This window comes from Venturia canescens, chromosome 5, assembly GCF_019457755.1.
Source record: "Venturia canescens isolate UGA chromosome 5, ASM1945775v1, whole genome shotgun sequence".
Lineage (NCBI taxonomy): Eukaryota > Metazoa > Arthropoda > Insecta > Hymenoptera > Ichneumonidae > Venturia > Venturia canescens.
In genome coordinates this window covers 7,436,186-7,450,916 of record NC_057425.1, presented here as the reverse complement: position 1 = coordinate 7,450,916, position 14,731 = coordinate 7,436,186, and the positions used below count along the sequence as shown (strand labels likewise).

At 45.8% G+C, this 14,731-nt stretch overlaps 1 protein-coding gene and 1 non-coding gene across 3 annotated transcripts in view; one reads left to right on the top strand and one right to left on the bottom strand.

Annotated features, from left to right (window-relative positions):
- LOC122410526 (ABC transporter A family member 1-like) overlaps positions 1-2,488 on the bottom strand; it is a 32,532-nt gene extending 30,044 nt beyond the window's left edge. The window contains exon 1 of one of the 2 annotated variants that reach the window (XM_043418716.1): positions 1,311-2,488. The gene's annotated coding sequence lies outside the window, so the exon portion shown is untranslated. The remainder of the gene's footprint in view (positions 1-1,310) is intronic. The other variant, XM_043418717.1, reaches the window with a different exon arrangement.
- An 11,884-nt stretch (positions 2,489-14,372) lies between these two features.
- Positions 14,373-14,465, top strand: TRNAY-GUA (transfer RNA tyrosine (anticodon GUA)). The gene is made up of 2 exons: positions 14,373-14,409; positions 14,430-14,465. It is a non-coding gene; the product is annotated as a tRNA-Tyr (tRNA).
- Positions 14,466-14,731: the final 266 nt, after the last annotated feature.

The window sequence follows — 14,731 nt, the reverse complement described above, 5'->3', positions numbered from 1 at the left end:
GGCGGAACGATGCTTCCACTACTCGCTCTGGCCAGCCAGCACAGGCGCTCGAAACGGGGAGGACTACGAGCGTCGTACACTTCTAGGATAGAAAGAAACGCAGACGCCTCGAGTGGCGTGTCGCGGAGTGGCGCAGCGGGCAATAAAAAAGGGGCGAATCGGCGGGAGCGCATTTGTTTTGTTGCTGGAAATGCGGGGCCTGATAAATACTTTATAGCAGAGGAGTTCCGAAGTCGGGCGATCGAGGGGGATGATAAAAGCCGCGCTATCGACGACGCGATAAGAAGCCTCGCGGGCAGGGAGCAAGAAATCTGTAAAAATAGTCAAACGTGCCGGCAGCGAATCCGCATCGTTCCGCTCCAACGCGGGGCCGGACAATTTGCTCCAAATTCTCTTCTCCAGCGAGCCCAAGAGTTCCTCGCAGTGTTTCAACATTTGCATATAAATTCTTCACGTCGCAGGAGCGTCTCGGGCACCAGGGGGGCCCCGGGCCTCGTCTCTGCGCGACTTCCGCTCGGAGCTCGTATGCGGTTAGATCGAGCCTGAGAGCGGAAAATATTGTCGCCCGCACATGCACGTGAACTGTGAAGGGCCTCTGCGGGAAAAGCGGGGGCGGCGATACTTTAACGACGTGCAGAGAGAAAGAGAGAGAGCGAGAGCTCTCGCCACCGAAATCGATTTCGACAGCGCTTGCAGGCCACGACCACCTCCACCGCCTCCGCACCGGGTGCACCAAAACGCCGTTCCTCTTCGTCCCTGTCTTTCCCGAGGCTCTTTCCTCTCCTCGTTTTCTCCGCTTCTCGGCCGCTCTTTCATCGGCTTCCTGGACCATTAACCCGTCAATGAAGCGATCCTGGGGCGCGCTCAGTTCCGCCGTCGAGCGCCCTAATTCGCGTCGTTTCGCGTATTCCTTCCTCTTTTGTATCGCGCCCTCGTCGTCCAGCGCGTCGGATCGACCGGGGCGCTCGACTCCGTTCGACCCGCGGTTTGCACCGGGATTACCGCGTTCGCGAGTGCGGACTCGGCCGTTCCAATGACCGCGGGGTTCCTGGGAGATTCCCTCGAGAATTTTCCGCGCCCCGGTCACCGGAAGGGGCTGAGCACGCACTCGGCGGGCGTCCTGCTAAAATTGAGCGGGTCTCGCCCCAGGGCAAAATGAAGTTTTCGTCGGTCGTTGCACCCGCGCGGGGCCGCACGTCCATTTCCGTAAACAAGGGATGCGGAGGATCGGCCGGAAGTGGAGGGCGAAGCGGCCGGAAGGGGCTCGCGGCAGGCGAGAATTGGGGGTTAAAATTATCTGAAATTCGCACCTTTTACGTTGACGTTGACGTTCGAAGAGCTCGGGCGTACGGCACTGGCCGACGAACGATCGCACGGAGGAGCGCCATGTCCGCGCCGCACTCTCACTCTCACCCGCGCGAGGCACGAGTACAGGGGCTGAGTTGGCTCCGCGCACCCCGGAGCCTCTCCGAATCGGCGTTTTTCCAAAGGTTGTTATGCCACCAAAAAATCGTCTTTGACGCAAATACACGGATTTACGTATGTTTGTACGAGCACATAATAATAAAACCTGGAGAACGGACGTTGCTGCGTGGACGTATTTTTATCGAGGAACTAAATCGGGAGGCGAACGAAAAATGGCGAACGGTTTATCGTCCCTTCAGACACCGACATTGGAAACAACTTTCATCTCCGATATTCGAACATTCTCGTCAACTCTGAGCGCACGAAAGCCGGAATGTGTCTAAACTTCAAAATCACAGAAAAGTTTCTCACATAGGCACTAACGATGAAATAACTTCGCAGGAGCACAACACAGAGGCTCGACGAGTCCTTGGCGAGGCATTTAAAGATCGTCAAGCGCGTTCGACCCCGTGGTTCATCGAGTCCCCTCGTTTCCTCTGTCCCCCGTCATGTTTATCGAGGATTGGTGACCGCGCGAGCCGGACGAATATTCCACGGGGTATCCTGGCCGCAAGATAAGTTAGCGATAAAAACCGAAAGAACGAAATTCTTCGAGAGCTCGCTTTTTTTTCGCAGCACACATCGCGAAGGGGGCGCTCTCGTTGGAGGGGCGCGCGCGCACGCACGTACTACGAATGAGAATAATACAAAAGTGTCGTGTGTCGCGGGGATCAGTGGAAAAAGCTCGAGCCGCACATCCGGTTTGTCAGTTACGAATACACAGATTCCAATCCGTTTCCTTCGAGCTTTTCTTACTTTATTCGATAAGTAAATACGAGTATCCTAAAGAGTCGGCGGAGCCTGATGTCGCGAGGTGAAATATATACCGTGGCGGCGATCACGCGCGGCGACGGAAAAAGCCTCTCGAAAGACGAGAGAAAATGAGCCGACGCGCCGAGCCGAGTCCCTCGATTCGCGGGGCTTTCGATCGAGCCGCGCGATTCAACGCACCTCGAACGAGTTCCGAGGGCCAGTCGCCTCCTCGTGTGCCACCACTGTTTTATTTCGTTCCGCTTACGTCGACCAGCGACGACAGACTGCGAGCTCCTCCGTTTCCCTGTCCCTTCCTCGCGAGTTTTCCCATCTTTTTTATTCGTTCCCCCGTCGCGCGACGCGCGCGTCTGCGTCCCAACGAGCAGGCCAGCGACGCCGACTCCGCGCGACGGTGCAAGAGCGCGCGCCTCCTACACCGACTCTACGTATTTTTGTCCTCCTCTCAACATCGAAACGAAACCCCCTTCGCCTTCCTCTTCTATACTTTACACTTGCAGTGTATACAGGCATACTCGCGTCGCTTGATTCACGACCCCGTGGCCAACGTTTATATATAGAATTTACCTATGAGATACGCTAAATGTTCATACAATAATAACCGCTGGGAACTGCCCCTGCACCCTGCTCGCCGCATCGTCGAGCCTCTCCTGCTCGCTTCCACCCTTTCTTTCTGCCTTCGCTCCTCGACCAGGGGCCGCGCGGGGCTCGTTATTGGGTGCATTTTATATATAAAAGATGCACGCACCTTTCTCAACCGATTGGAAACTCGCCCACCTGCCTGCTGCCGTCAGACTCGTGCGCTCGCCTTCCACTCGTGCTCGCGCTCTCGCGCGCACGTGATCATCGGAGCTTACGCGCTCCGAGCGTCCGCATATTTCCTCGAGACCTTTTTTTTCTTATCGCTTGTATCTTTGTAGAATATCCGCGGCGCGGAGGTGCGCTTCGTGCGGTCGGAGAGCGCGGTACCGTCGTCAGATTTCGGGGCGATCGCTCCGGAAATGGGGCTTTTCGCTGAATCTCTTTCGGATGCTTTCCGTCGCTCGTTTCGGTCTCACGTGGGCTCAAGGGCGTCGAAAGGGCTGGCTTATTGTTAGCAGAAATGGGGGACCTTGTGCCTTTGATTCTTCGGCGGTTCGAGGCAAATTTGTTTGCCGACGAGGAATTCTCTTCCGGGATTTCGGGGTATAAAAGTCCGCGAGTTCTCAGTCTACTCCGAAGCCCCTTTGTCGAGGGGTTTCCAAGCCTTTTTTCAGCGGCGCTGTCGTTACGAACCCCCGCCAGCAGGGCTGAGCCGGGCACTTTCTTAGCTTTTTTGCCCACGGAGATGCCACGCTTTCGGGCTGTGTAAAGTCGAGCGAAATCTTCAAGGTCTCGGAGCAAGCTTGCAAGGATACCGCGCCTCTGCGACTCGCCCTCCTCGAACTTCCGCTCTGATTTTCCTTCTGCGAAAAGCAGATAAGAACTTTGCTCGCTTTTCCTCTCGAGTGACGTATTGTAATGGACGCGCGGTTGAACGAGTCTCTCCGCTCGTTCTTGCTTCGCTGCACCGAATCCCCTTCGCTGGTTATTACTTTCGTTACATTTTGATTTACCTCGTCTTATTCGTTCCTACGATTCTTCCTCTTCCGTCGAAGCACTTCGCTCTTCATTTTCCTAGGGCACAGACTCCGATCCCGCCCTCTAAATGTCACGGGAGGAAACCTCTCGAAGAAAATGACTCTTCGGAGTCTCTCGCGGTTATTTACGGCCTACGGATGATTAATCTGCACGCGAACGACCCGAACGATCGTTCCTGTCTCATTTTATCTCCAGAAATAACCTTTTTACAGTTCAGAAAAATGTTTTTCTCTGAATTATGCAGGGGGAGACTTTTATATATTTCATAGTAATTTTGATGCCAGAACAGTTCTCTCAAATTTTTTACTTTGTAGGACAGGCAAAATCGAGGTCTGTGACGGTCTCACATCGAACGATGTATCGATATCCGAACGTCGCTCGTGCCTTTGGTGAAATGTTTCAAATTTTTGTATCGTTGAGCTGCACCGTCCGGACGTTTCGATAATACAAAAATTTCAAACATTCGCGAACACGAGCTCCGCTCACGAAGGAAGCGACTGCTTGAAGTTTTACCATGTGCCACCTTTCATCAAATCATTTCATCATTTACTATGTTTTTGGGTGGATCACGAAATCAAAATAATCAGAATTTGATCAAATTTGGTCGTAACGTTCTTTGGCATCAAGTATACAAATACAATTTTTTTCAAATTTTTCTACCGCGTGGTTATCGAATAATTGAGCGTTAAATCGATATATCTTTAAAGAATATACATTTACCAAATTTTATTGAATTCTTATCATTTCGAAATTCGTAATATTTTTAACATGGTTTAGCATGGCAACATTGTATCGTCGCGATCCGACCTCCTTAATAAAAACTTTTCGTATGAAAGTCTCTCCGTGTGCGTTTCTTCGGACGTTTGTGTCATTTCGAACGAATCCCAAAATTGGTAACCTCCCGAGCGGCTTTCTATTCCCGTGCGATTCGTTCGAAAATCTCTGACGCACGCGTTCCGCTGCTGGCGAGTTAGCTCGCAAGGTTTTTGGGTTCGTTGCGGCCCCAATTCTGGACGAAGAATTGAAAAAAAGCGAGGGTTTTCGGTTGAAACTAGAATCAAGCGAAAACCGGAGACCGCAAAGTTTGGCGACATTCTGAACTTTTGCCGTTTCATTTTTCAACGTTGCTCGTATTCCGAGAGGCTTTTTAAATGGAATTTTTAGTGAATAACGTTAACTACTCACCTGCCTCCGTGATTCATTTCTCGTGGAAAATTCTCGCAATAATTTGTTCCTCCAGACCTTGAAAGCCATTGACTTGTCGCGATGCTTTCGAGCGATAAATAAACAGCGTGAATCGAAGCTCCTTTTCCAGTGACGAGGTAATTTCTTAAGCAGGAGCGCGCAGATGAAGGCCAAGAAAGTTTATTTTCGTTCGAATGTTATCGTTCATTTTTGTATCGCGGTTATGAAACATGCGATAACGATCTTAATTGGAGGCAGCAAAGTTTCCTCGCAGTTTCAACGTTCAGTTGTAATAACATCGCGGGGATCTGCTTCCGATAACGTTATCAGAGATTTATCAGTAGAGCTCGCAATTCCGCGTGGCCGTCAATTCCCTGCTTCATTTCCGTAACGCGATCGTCATTGATTGCTCCCGCGATTCTCGACAATCCCGCAACCGTGGCGCGCATCATTCGGAGCGAAGAAGCGCCCGCACCTCCGCGCAGGTGAGTAAATTCGAGGCGAATTATCCCAGTCAATAAATCAGAATTAGTACGATTCTCAATTGACAATGAAATTAGAAAGCCTTCGCCTCGGAATGGGCACGCGTGGTTACTCGGAAACACTGACTCCGGCATCACCTGCACGAGCAGGGTGGATGCACTCCGACGACTTTCTTATTGCACCTCGAGATATGACGCTGCTCCGTGGCATTGAGCCAAGAAATGTGTACGAAGGAGCTAGATATACATGAGTTTTTATACAAAGTGCTCGTGTCGACGCGGGCTAAACGAGCAGACTTATACGGGCTGGAGAGCAGACGAGCGGAGACATTCGTAAGTCAAAGGCCCTTAAACACGAGATGGACATCATCGTTCTACTGAAACATTCATGTAATTGCTCTTCTGGCTTTTTTTTCGTGGAAGCTAAAGACATTTCGTATTACTCGAGTGTACCAACCATTAATATTTTAAGGTAGATCATGCTCGCAGGATCGTATTTTAAGGGTGTCCAAATTGGGTCGATTTTTACTTTCTAATTAAAGGTATAATCACTCTAAATTAATGTCAGAGTTATTAATTCGAAATTGTAAATACATTTTTCCGACTTATCTTTTGGCGAACGAAATTACGAGCCGTTCATTAATCGCGGATCCACCACTGACCGAACCCCAAATTTCATTCGTCCCTGGCGAAAATAGCATAGCATTTTGTGCAAAACATCGAATTAGAAAAAGACTGTGAGAGGAATGGCCCGAGCCGGGAGGAAACAAAATGCCGAAATAAGAAAATGTGAGGTTATACGAATGCTCCAATTTCGTTCGATCTTTAATACAATATCTTCATTACAAAACAATCGTATCGAAATTTTTCTCAAACCTTTTCCATAAACTTCGTGAGAAGCGCTCATTCGTTATATGGAAAAATAAACGATTTTTTACGCATACGTCCCTATATTTTCTTCATATTTAAGCACGTTTGTCTCAATATCCAATAAGACTGTCCAATAATTCTGTGCAAATTTCAAGACTGTCTTAAGAAAATTGTGGATGAACTACCTTGACGAGATAGTCCGAGGATCATTAGTTTTGACGTTTGTCTCGAGTTGGCCAAACGAGAATTTTGGTGGGGAAATTAAATTTGGAAAAAATGTCGTTCAACGTCTCGGTGGAGGCTTGGGATTTTGGATTCTCCGTGAACTCTGCGCGCGAATGTGGAAAACTGTGAGGTTGAGTCGCAACGCTCGGTAAAATTTTCTAATTAGGCTGCTGGGGCTGGCGCAACGACAGTGACGCAAGCTCGGAACGATCTGCGAGGCCACGATTATTGCGAGGCATAAACATTTGCAACATTAAAGCTGCAGCACACAGCGATCGCGCGAACCATCCACGGCGTGTGTCGCATTCGGCCTCGAACTTGATTATGCCTATAAGCGAGGCTCGCAAGCACCGTAAACGAGAGAAAATACGAAGGCCAGCTCGCACAGCCGTAACTTCTACGCGGTCTCCTCACTTTTAGCTTGCCTCACGCAGATCTTGTCCTCACCGCTGATGAAAGACGACGCGCCTAGTTTGTTAATTCACAGCCCCGGGACGAGATGGAAATTCATTAACACGCGCGACGATCAATGCAAATTGATTAATTGAATAAACGCTCGAGCACGATCGTCGGAAACTCACGTGCTGGATGTCCGTCTCCCCATGCAAAGTGCTCGGCGACCCAGGTGCGATGCGAGAAATTCTCTTCTCTTTCTTCATCTCATTCCCGTAGAACGTCGCGAGGCTTCAATTCCGAATGGAGCCTCCATCGAAGCCGGACGTTCCTTCAAATTTTTCTCGTCCAACCGCCACAGCTCACATAAATTACTCAATTTTTCGAGCCGGTGACAACGACGATCTCGACCCCGCGGTATTCCGTCCTTTGACCGAAGCCCTTCACTCATCTCCGCTCCAATCGGGGTCGCGCTCAGGATAACATCTAATACTTCCTGAAGCTCGAGAGCAAAAAACGCTCGAAGCTACTTCCGAGTGAGACACACGTCGCGGGGCCACGCTGCGGAATGTGTGTCGAGCTTCTGTCATGTTCTGTAATGGAACAGCACATGTGCGTCTTCTCTGCCGATTCACTTTCCTTCATTATTATCGTCGGGTCCGTTACGTCCGATGATATTTCTTGTGAGCAGAGTTGCTGGAAGTTTGAAGCAAAAGGGAGAGTCCAGCGGAACGAACTTGCGGATTGCGGATTGCGTTAAAGTACGACTACTTTACGTTGATTAAGTTCAAGTATAAATTATTAATAAAATTAATAAACACTTGCATTGAGAATATTTTTATCACAAGAATGTAATAAAATGCAATAAAAATATCATAAAAGATCAAATTCGGACTTCAACTTGACTGGTTAATGATTGAGTCCGACGCTTTAAATATATACGTAACTTAGGACACAATTTTATTGTACGAAAGAAAGTTTACATCGGTGTGAAGGCACCGAGAAAAAAAAATGGTCAGTTCGTTGCAAAAAGCGAAGCTGTTGACTCAAAGCACGTGAGTCAGTCTCAAAAATAAATTTGGTGAAATTCTCACGATTCCCGACTCTGCCCGAAGTTCAATCAGCTGTTACCAGCAGTCCAACGTAATGGCTGACATCCGCTTTCGACGCGTCAAAAACTAAAGTTTATTCGCGTCTTCTTTCTTAAAAGCCCCGTAAAGTAATGTTTTTTTTTAAAGAAACGAGATTTGTGATAAATTTTTTTTAGGATATAAACTTTTCCGAAGCTCGAGCACCGTGGAATAATTTTCCAATTAATATTATTGTGAGTTCTCCCAAAAGGTGCCGTGTTAAAAACTCAAAATTGCGAATGAAATTATTCAAAATTTTGCCCCGCAAGAGGCCCCGGAACTGTGCTTGTCGTTATAAGACGAGCTTGAATCGTCATTTACCGTAAAAAAATTAGACCTTCACCGGACTTCATCGAGCTGCTTTAAGGGGAGGTTTTCGTTTTCGTATCTGTTCGAACGCGAGCAGAAGTGAAAACGGCCGCGCTATATTCGCGGACGGTATTTGAATAAATTGTGCAACATATCACACGTTGCCCGCTGGTCGAATTGTCATTCGCGTCAGCATCGTCCGCGATTAATAAAAGGAGATGGAGTGGCTAAACAGATGCTGCGAGGCGTCGTGGAACTCGGTCTAAAATAAACGAAGACGCCGCATACCGAGATACCGCTGCAGAATTTCAACGTTATTAAACTACGAAATTGTATCGCGCGCGAGGTGTCAAAGAAAAGATAAAAGCTCTGGATCTCTCTGGTTTCGCGAATGAAAATCGAAAAACGCTTTAGTCCCCCATTGAGGGAGGAGTGGCCTGAACAACGGAAGGAAGAGCGGAACGCAGTCACGATCTTCCGAAACATTTGACCATCAGCGCGAACGCTAAAACATGGAACGTCAATAAATTAATCATGCCGCGCAGTTAGTCAATTAATTTCGTTGATCAGCGGAGACGAATTTATTTCGAGCTCTTTGTCTCGGCTTTCTCTAGGAGAACAATCGTAAAAGGTTTTGGGGGACGGAGTACACAAAAAAGCCCAACCCTTTGTCGTTCGAGGGGAAGGTTTTTTAATGGATTGCTCCGAAAGCATCGGCAGATATCGATCCATTTGTTAGCGAGTCGCGTGCCTCGGTGTTTTTTCTATTTGACGAACCCCCGGTTCGCATGAACGGCCTCCGCGCCCCAGCCAGCAGCGAGGGTTTCGGGGCACGTGGAAGAAAGTATCGTCTGAGCAATCGCGCTTAAAAAGGGCACGTGGAAGCGGGAAATGGCGCGGATTTGTGTAGTTTCGAGCCTCGAATATCGTCGTCCGATCGAATAGCTCTCGCCACCGCGTTTCTCCCCTTGCGGGTGCGGAGCCTGAAGGCGGAATGAAGAGCTTAATCTCCGCTCCTGCGGCCTTGAGAAGATCGTGCGAACCGTTTTACCGCTGGATAATGGATTGGCTTTTCGCCTATGAACGGATCAGTTCGCAAAATATCACGCGAGAAGATTGGAGGCCCTGTGGGCGCGTCTCTCGAACAATCAAGGGAATGCGAAGAGCGAAAAGATTGTGTGAACTCGCGAGGCTAGCCCGCGATTGATTCAGTCGAACGAAGTTTCGTTGCCCTTGAATTTCAGCACTTCTACAAAAAAAAAAAAAAAAAAAGGCGAGGAGGTTGTGGCTACGAAAAGACTTTCTAGTGAGCTCGCATGTTCCCACATTCTACACGGATAAAACGAATTCGTTTCGTACAGTAACGAATTCATTATTTTTCAAGAATTTCAAAAGTATCCACGCACCCATTACAAAGAGATTTTTTGAATTTTAGCATTTTTCGTCCCTCGAATTCTAAACAGCTTTATGTCCATAGCAAAAAGTGATGCACGTGAGAACTGTATTTCGTTTTTTTCCGAGTGTCATTCATCAGGTCAGACCAGCGCTTACCGATAAGTGGAAATGTATTGTAAATCACAAATTCGCACTGTCAGCATAGCAAATTCTGTGATAAATACACGAACATGCACCGAACACGTGTGACATTTCACCATTCATATAGTTTTTTTCAGGGTTGCCCGAGCTCGCTTTACTATATAAAAAGTTGAAGTGATCTTGCATTTTCTATACTCGAAATATGTAAAATTTGGGCTTTCATGATAGGAAACGAATGAACCAAAACACTGAGCTAGTCATACCGAAGATTTATAAAGTTTAAAACTACGATGTATGTAAAGTTACGTAAACATTCATTTAATCATAAATAAGCAATGGTATTCAGAGGTATGAACATTAGATAATGTGCAAATCTACGAATTAGAAATAAGTATTTTGTTGTTAAAATAGTTCTGTATTGGACGCACAATTAGATGTATCGGTACACGGTGATACGAAAGTCCTTAGGATTCCAAATATTTTTGTAAGCATAATGTATAACCACTTAAAACGTTCTCCTTCGTAAAAGGTGCAAGCCTATGTACAAATAAATACTGCTACTACTACACTCGAAGTGACTGAAAAGATTTTTGACTATGCTTGCAGAGAAAAAGTCTCTTGAGGCTTTTGAATAAAAGGTACGGGTATTGATCACTTTACTATGGTGGATAGAACACTTCTTATTAGTGATCTTCGTTAAGATGATGGATCAGTCGGTAATCACAACCGTGAGTGCGAGAGAGATAGCTGCAAATTTTGAAAAGGAAATTTTTCCACATCGTTCGTCTGATCGAAAAAATAAAAATGTCATCGGATTTTTGCGATCGTGCTGCATACGATGACATTTTTATTATTTTAATCGGACGAACGATGTCAAAGAGTTTCAATTTCAAAAATTCGAGGTGTGATTACCGACTGATCCATCATCTTAATGCTGCAATCCAGTTTTTGGCCTCGTTTTCTCGGTGTACCGGGTCTGATTCGCCGATCACGGTATTTCGAACTGAAAAATTTTAATTACAAAAGACTAATGGCTCGATGTCAAAGACTCGTGGGAATACAAAATGGTTTTTCTTGCGAATATGAAAGCTTTACGAGCTCTCGGGGGTTTTGAATATTCTTCGAGTCTGGTAGAATGAATTTTTTGGATGAATTGAATCTCGTTACGTTGACGGAGCGATGAAAAGTTTTGGAGGGGATGAAAGTTTGAACGAGGCGGGAAAAATTTGCTTTGAGATTGTTCGAAAACGAGAAGATTTTGCGATCGAGGAAAAAGCCTCATGAAAGATTCACAATTTTGTTGAAAACTGTGAGGCGACAATTTTTGCAAATTGCGAGACCAGTGCCTCGTAACCTTTCGAGAATAATGTCAGCACGTTACGCCTCATTCGATTAATCAAATGCCGAGCCCTCGCTATCGCGAGCGTTCGTTCGTCCGAAGCTTCCAAGAACCTTTCAAACTCGGGGCTTTCGAATGTAAATCTATGAGTTGCTATACCCGAGCACATTGTTCGTTAATTCTATTTGTGTTGTGTGCCTCAGGCTCGCTTTATATGTGCTCGAGTGGGAGGGACCAGTGACCAAAGGACGATCGATCAGGTGGAAAAGAAATCTCGAGAAAGGTCACGGAGCCATCGAGACTTTCGTCGGAACAACCGCAGCGCATATTTGCACACTTTTTCACAGCGGAGATTCCACTTTTTGGAGTCTCGGCTATTCGCGAAGGAAGGCAACAACAAAGTGAGCATAATTTGGTAAATGGAAGCTCCAAATAAATCAATCAACGTTTGCTTGACGAACGCGACGCTCTCTAATTCCCTGCTGCAAACATGGAAGTTCCCACAAAGCGCAAAAATATGCACGAGCCTTTGCACGCTTGTTTGCCGTCCCGGTCGCCCGCCGCGCGTTTGACATTTCGACAAAAGCTCGTTACTTCACAGCCAACATTACACGCTTTACCATCAACGCTTTTTCCATCCACGTTGAGTTGAACGACTTTGGTGAGAGAAAAAAACACCAGTGACACGATTCCGTGCGCCCTGCATACGTGACTCATGTAAATGATGGAAAAAGCCTCGTCGGTGAGCGCTCTCCTGCGGGACAGAAAGTATCGAGTGGCTCCTCGACAATCACTATTTTCAATGGATTCTGTCTGGTCCATCGCCAAGCTCGTTTCGATGCTCATGCTTTATTGAAAGCGAGGCGGACTCGAGCGCATATCGTTTCGTGGGCATCGTGTCCCGTCACTTTTCTCGCCGAATAATCCTGCGCTGAAGCTATTGTATTTCCTGTACGCTGCGCGCGGATGTATCGGTCCACGGACAATGCTCTGCCTCCCGGCAAACCGGCGAGATGCTCGAGAAACTGCACACAATTATTTCCATGCAACACCCTCCCATCGGTTATGGCGTTTTAACACGACGAGAACGACGAAACTTCGTACAGTCGAACTTCTCGTATTTTCATTACGAGAATCAGGCGATAAACATTTCATCGAAAACTAACACTTTTCGGATTATTTCGGGGCCCTGCAATGCTTAGGACAAGTCCGCGTGCTGGTAGAAACGTGCTCAACGAAGAAAAACTTACTGAAATTTTCATGAAATATCGATGCAAGTGTTTGAAGTATTTTTATTTTATCGAATTTTGAGTTTTTCAATAATTCACAGTTTTTCTCCAACGCGAACAAGGAATTTTCGAATTTTAATCAAAAAGAGAAATTACATTTTTAAAATCATCAAGAAAGACAATTATTTTTTGTACTTCGATGCGTCGAGTCTCCACGAAATGGCAACATATTTTCAACGTCGAGGGAACGCGAACCTTCGAATTTTCTCCCATCGAGGTCATCGTACTCCTTAAAGTTCGCTGAATTTGAGGAAACAGCAATTTGACGTCGGATTTCGCGAGAATATTCGTATAAATTTGTAAACTGTTTCGTTCGACATTTCAATTGAGTCCTGTATATTAGCGTTGTTGAAACATTTAAATGTAATGGAATCGAGGTGAGGCCGAAGCGAGAGTTTTGTTCGCCACAAGTCCAGCGTTCTATTAACTAGCTCGAATAATTTCGTATATGCAAGTACCAAGTTCGCATGCTTTTTAGTAAATGCGAAGCATTCATTTGAATTGTCGAATAAAATAGATTTAAGGTTGGATCTCGTGTGTGAGCGAGAACGGGGATAAGTAAATGGATCGAATTGTCATTATTCCAAGAGCAAATACAGAAGCCATTGAAGCTGCATAATTAAACGGTGATGCTGCGGGGGAGTGAGGAACGCGGTTAGCCTATCGATAACGAGAATTCCTCGTGAATCGCAGATGCGGCTTATCAAGTACAGGGATGAATTCCTGTTACGAGGTGTGCTCGTCAGTCTGTTCTGTCATCCGAGCTTCAAATGTCAGGACAACGTCCCACACAGATACAACGAAGCGCAGGGATTCTCATGCCGCTCCCTCCCCTCGTATTCTCTACCTTCGCGTTTCTCTCACTCTTTTTTCAATAAGTCCCGAGGGCTCCAGGGCGAACGTCGTTATTCGTCAATATTTCTTTTCTCATGGGAGAATATTTTTTCTCGCATTTTCAAATCCAAGAGCGAACGGTTGAAAAAAAGGTCTTGGATGAATAAAATGGGTCGGTGATCGTGTTTTCTCGCTATTTTCAATTCAAATGTATTTTTTATTGAATTTATATTGTAACGTGTTATCCCAAATATAAATATTGGAATGAAAATTAATTTGAAAAAATGCTAAAAATATTGAAAAATTAAAAAATTATGAATTATAACGTTTTTGCTTATTTATTGTTTTCTGTTTTATGCTGGATAAGCTCCGAAAATACCATACCGCTTTTTTCCTTGGAATATTGTACACTCGTGTGATCGCTCAGCACGAATATCGTCATGAAAAATTATCACGAATTCTATTAATTGAGAAAAAATCAAGTTTTCGAAGGTTTTTACAAGTTATTTCAAAAAATATTGAACTTACAGAAAAATGTTTCCCACAAAAGTTGTAGAACATGGAGAAATACACGATTCGTGTTCCATACATTTTTTCTCTAAACCTGTTATTCTCCGAGAAAAACGGAATTATTTATATCACAAAATAAAAAACAATTTTTAATTAATTTCATGAAAAGCATTTCAGAAAATGATGTATTTCTTAAATCATGATCAATGAAAGCAATCAAAATGTCAAAATTTCTGTAATTATTCATCGAGTTTTTTGCACCTTTGTTCGTAATTCCAGTGAATTATTGCTCGATAGTGCATTCGAAAGTAAAAGTGTAATTTAGAATAAAGAAAAAAATCGGATAATACGATCGTGACACTTATTTGCGTATGCGAGGTGAGCCAAATGCCTTTTTTTTCGCTTTCCCTCCAAGCCTTCGATAGCTCAGTTGGTAGAGCGGTGGACTGTAGTTGGTTGCGATACGATAGAAATCCATAGGTCGCTGGTTCAAATCCGGCTCGAAGGAAACAATTTTTTTTTTTCGCCATTACACATTTTCCACTATCTTTTCAACGGAATATCTTTCCCACCTGCTTTTTAAGGGGTTTCTATAATTTCATGGACACGCATACGCGGTTTTTAGTTGTCATTAGTAGCAACGTTGAGAACGAGGAGGGGAGCCGCGATGTGCGTGCGGCGCCACGACACTTGAGACAGTCTTTCATTGGCGCAGGGGGAGCTGCGGCGACGCGGGAACGCACGAATGGGGTTTGCAGCCTGCTTCGTCAATTG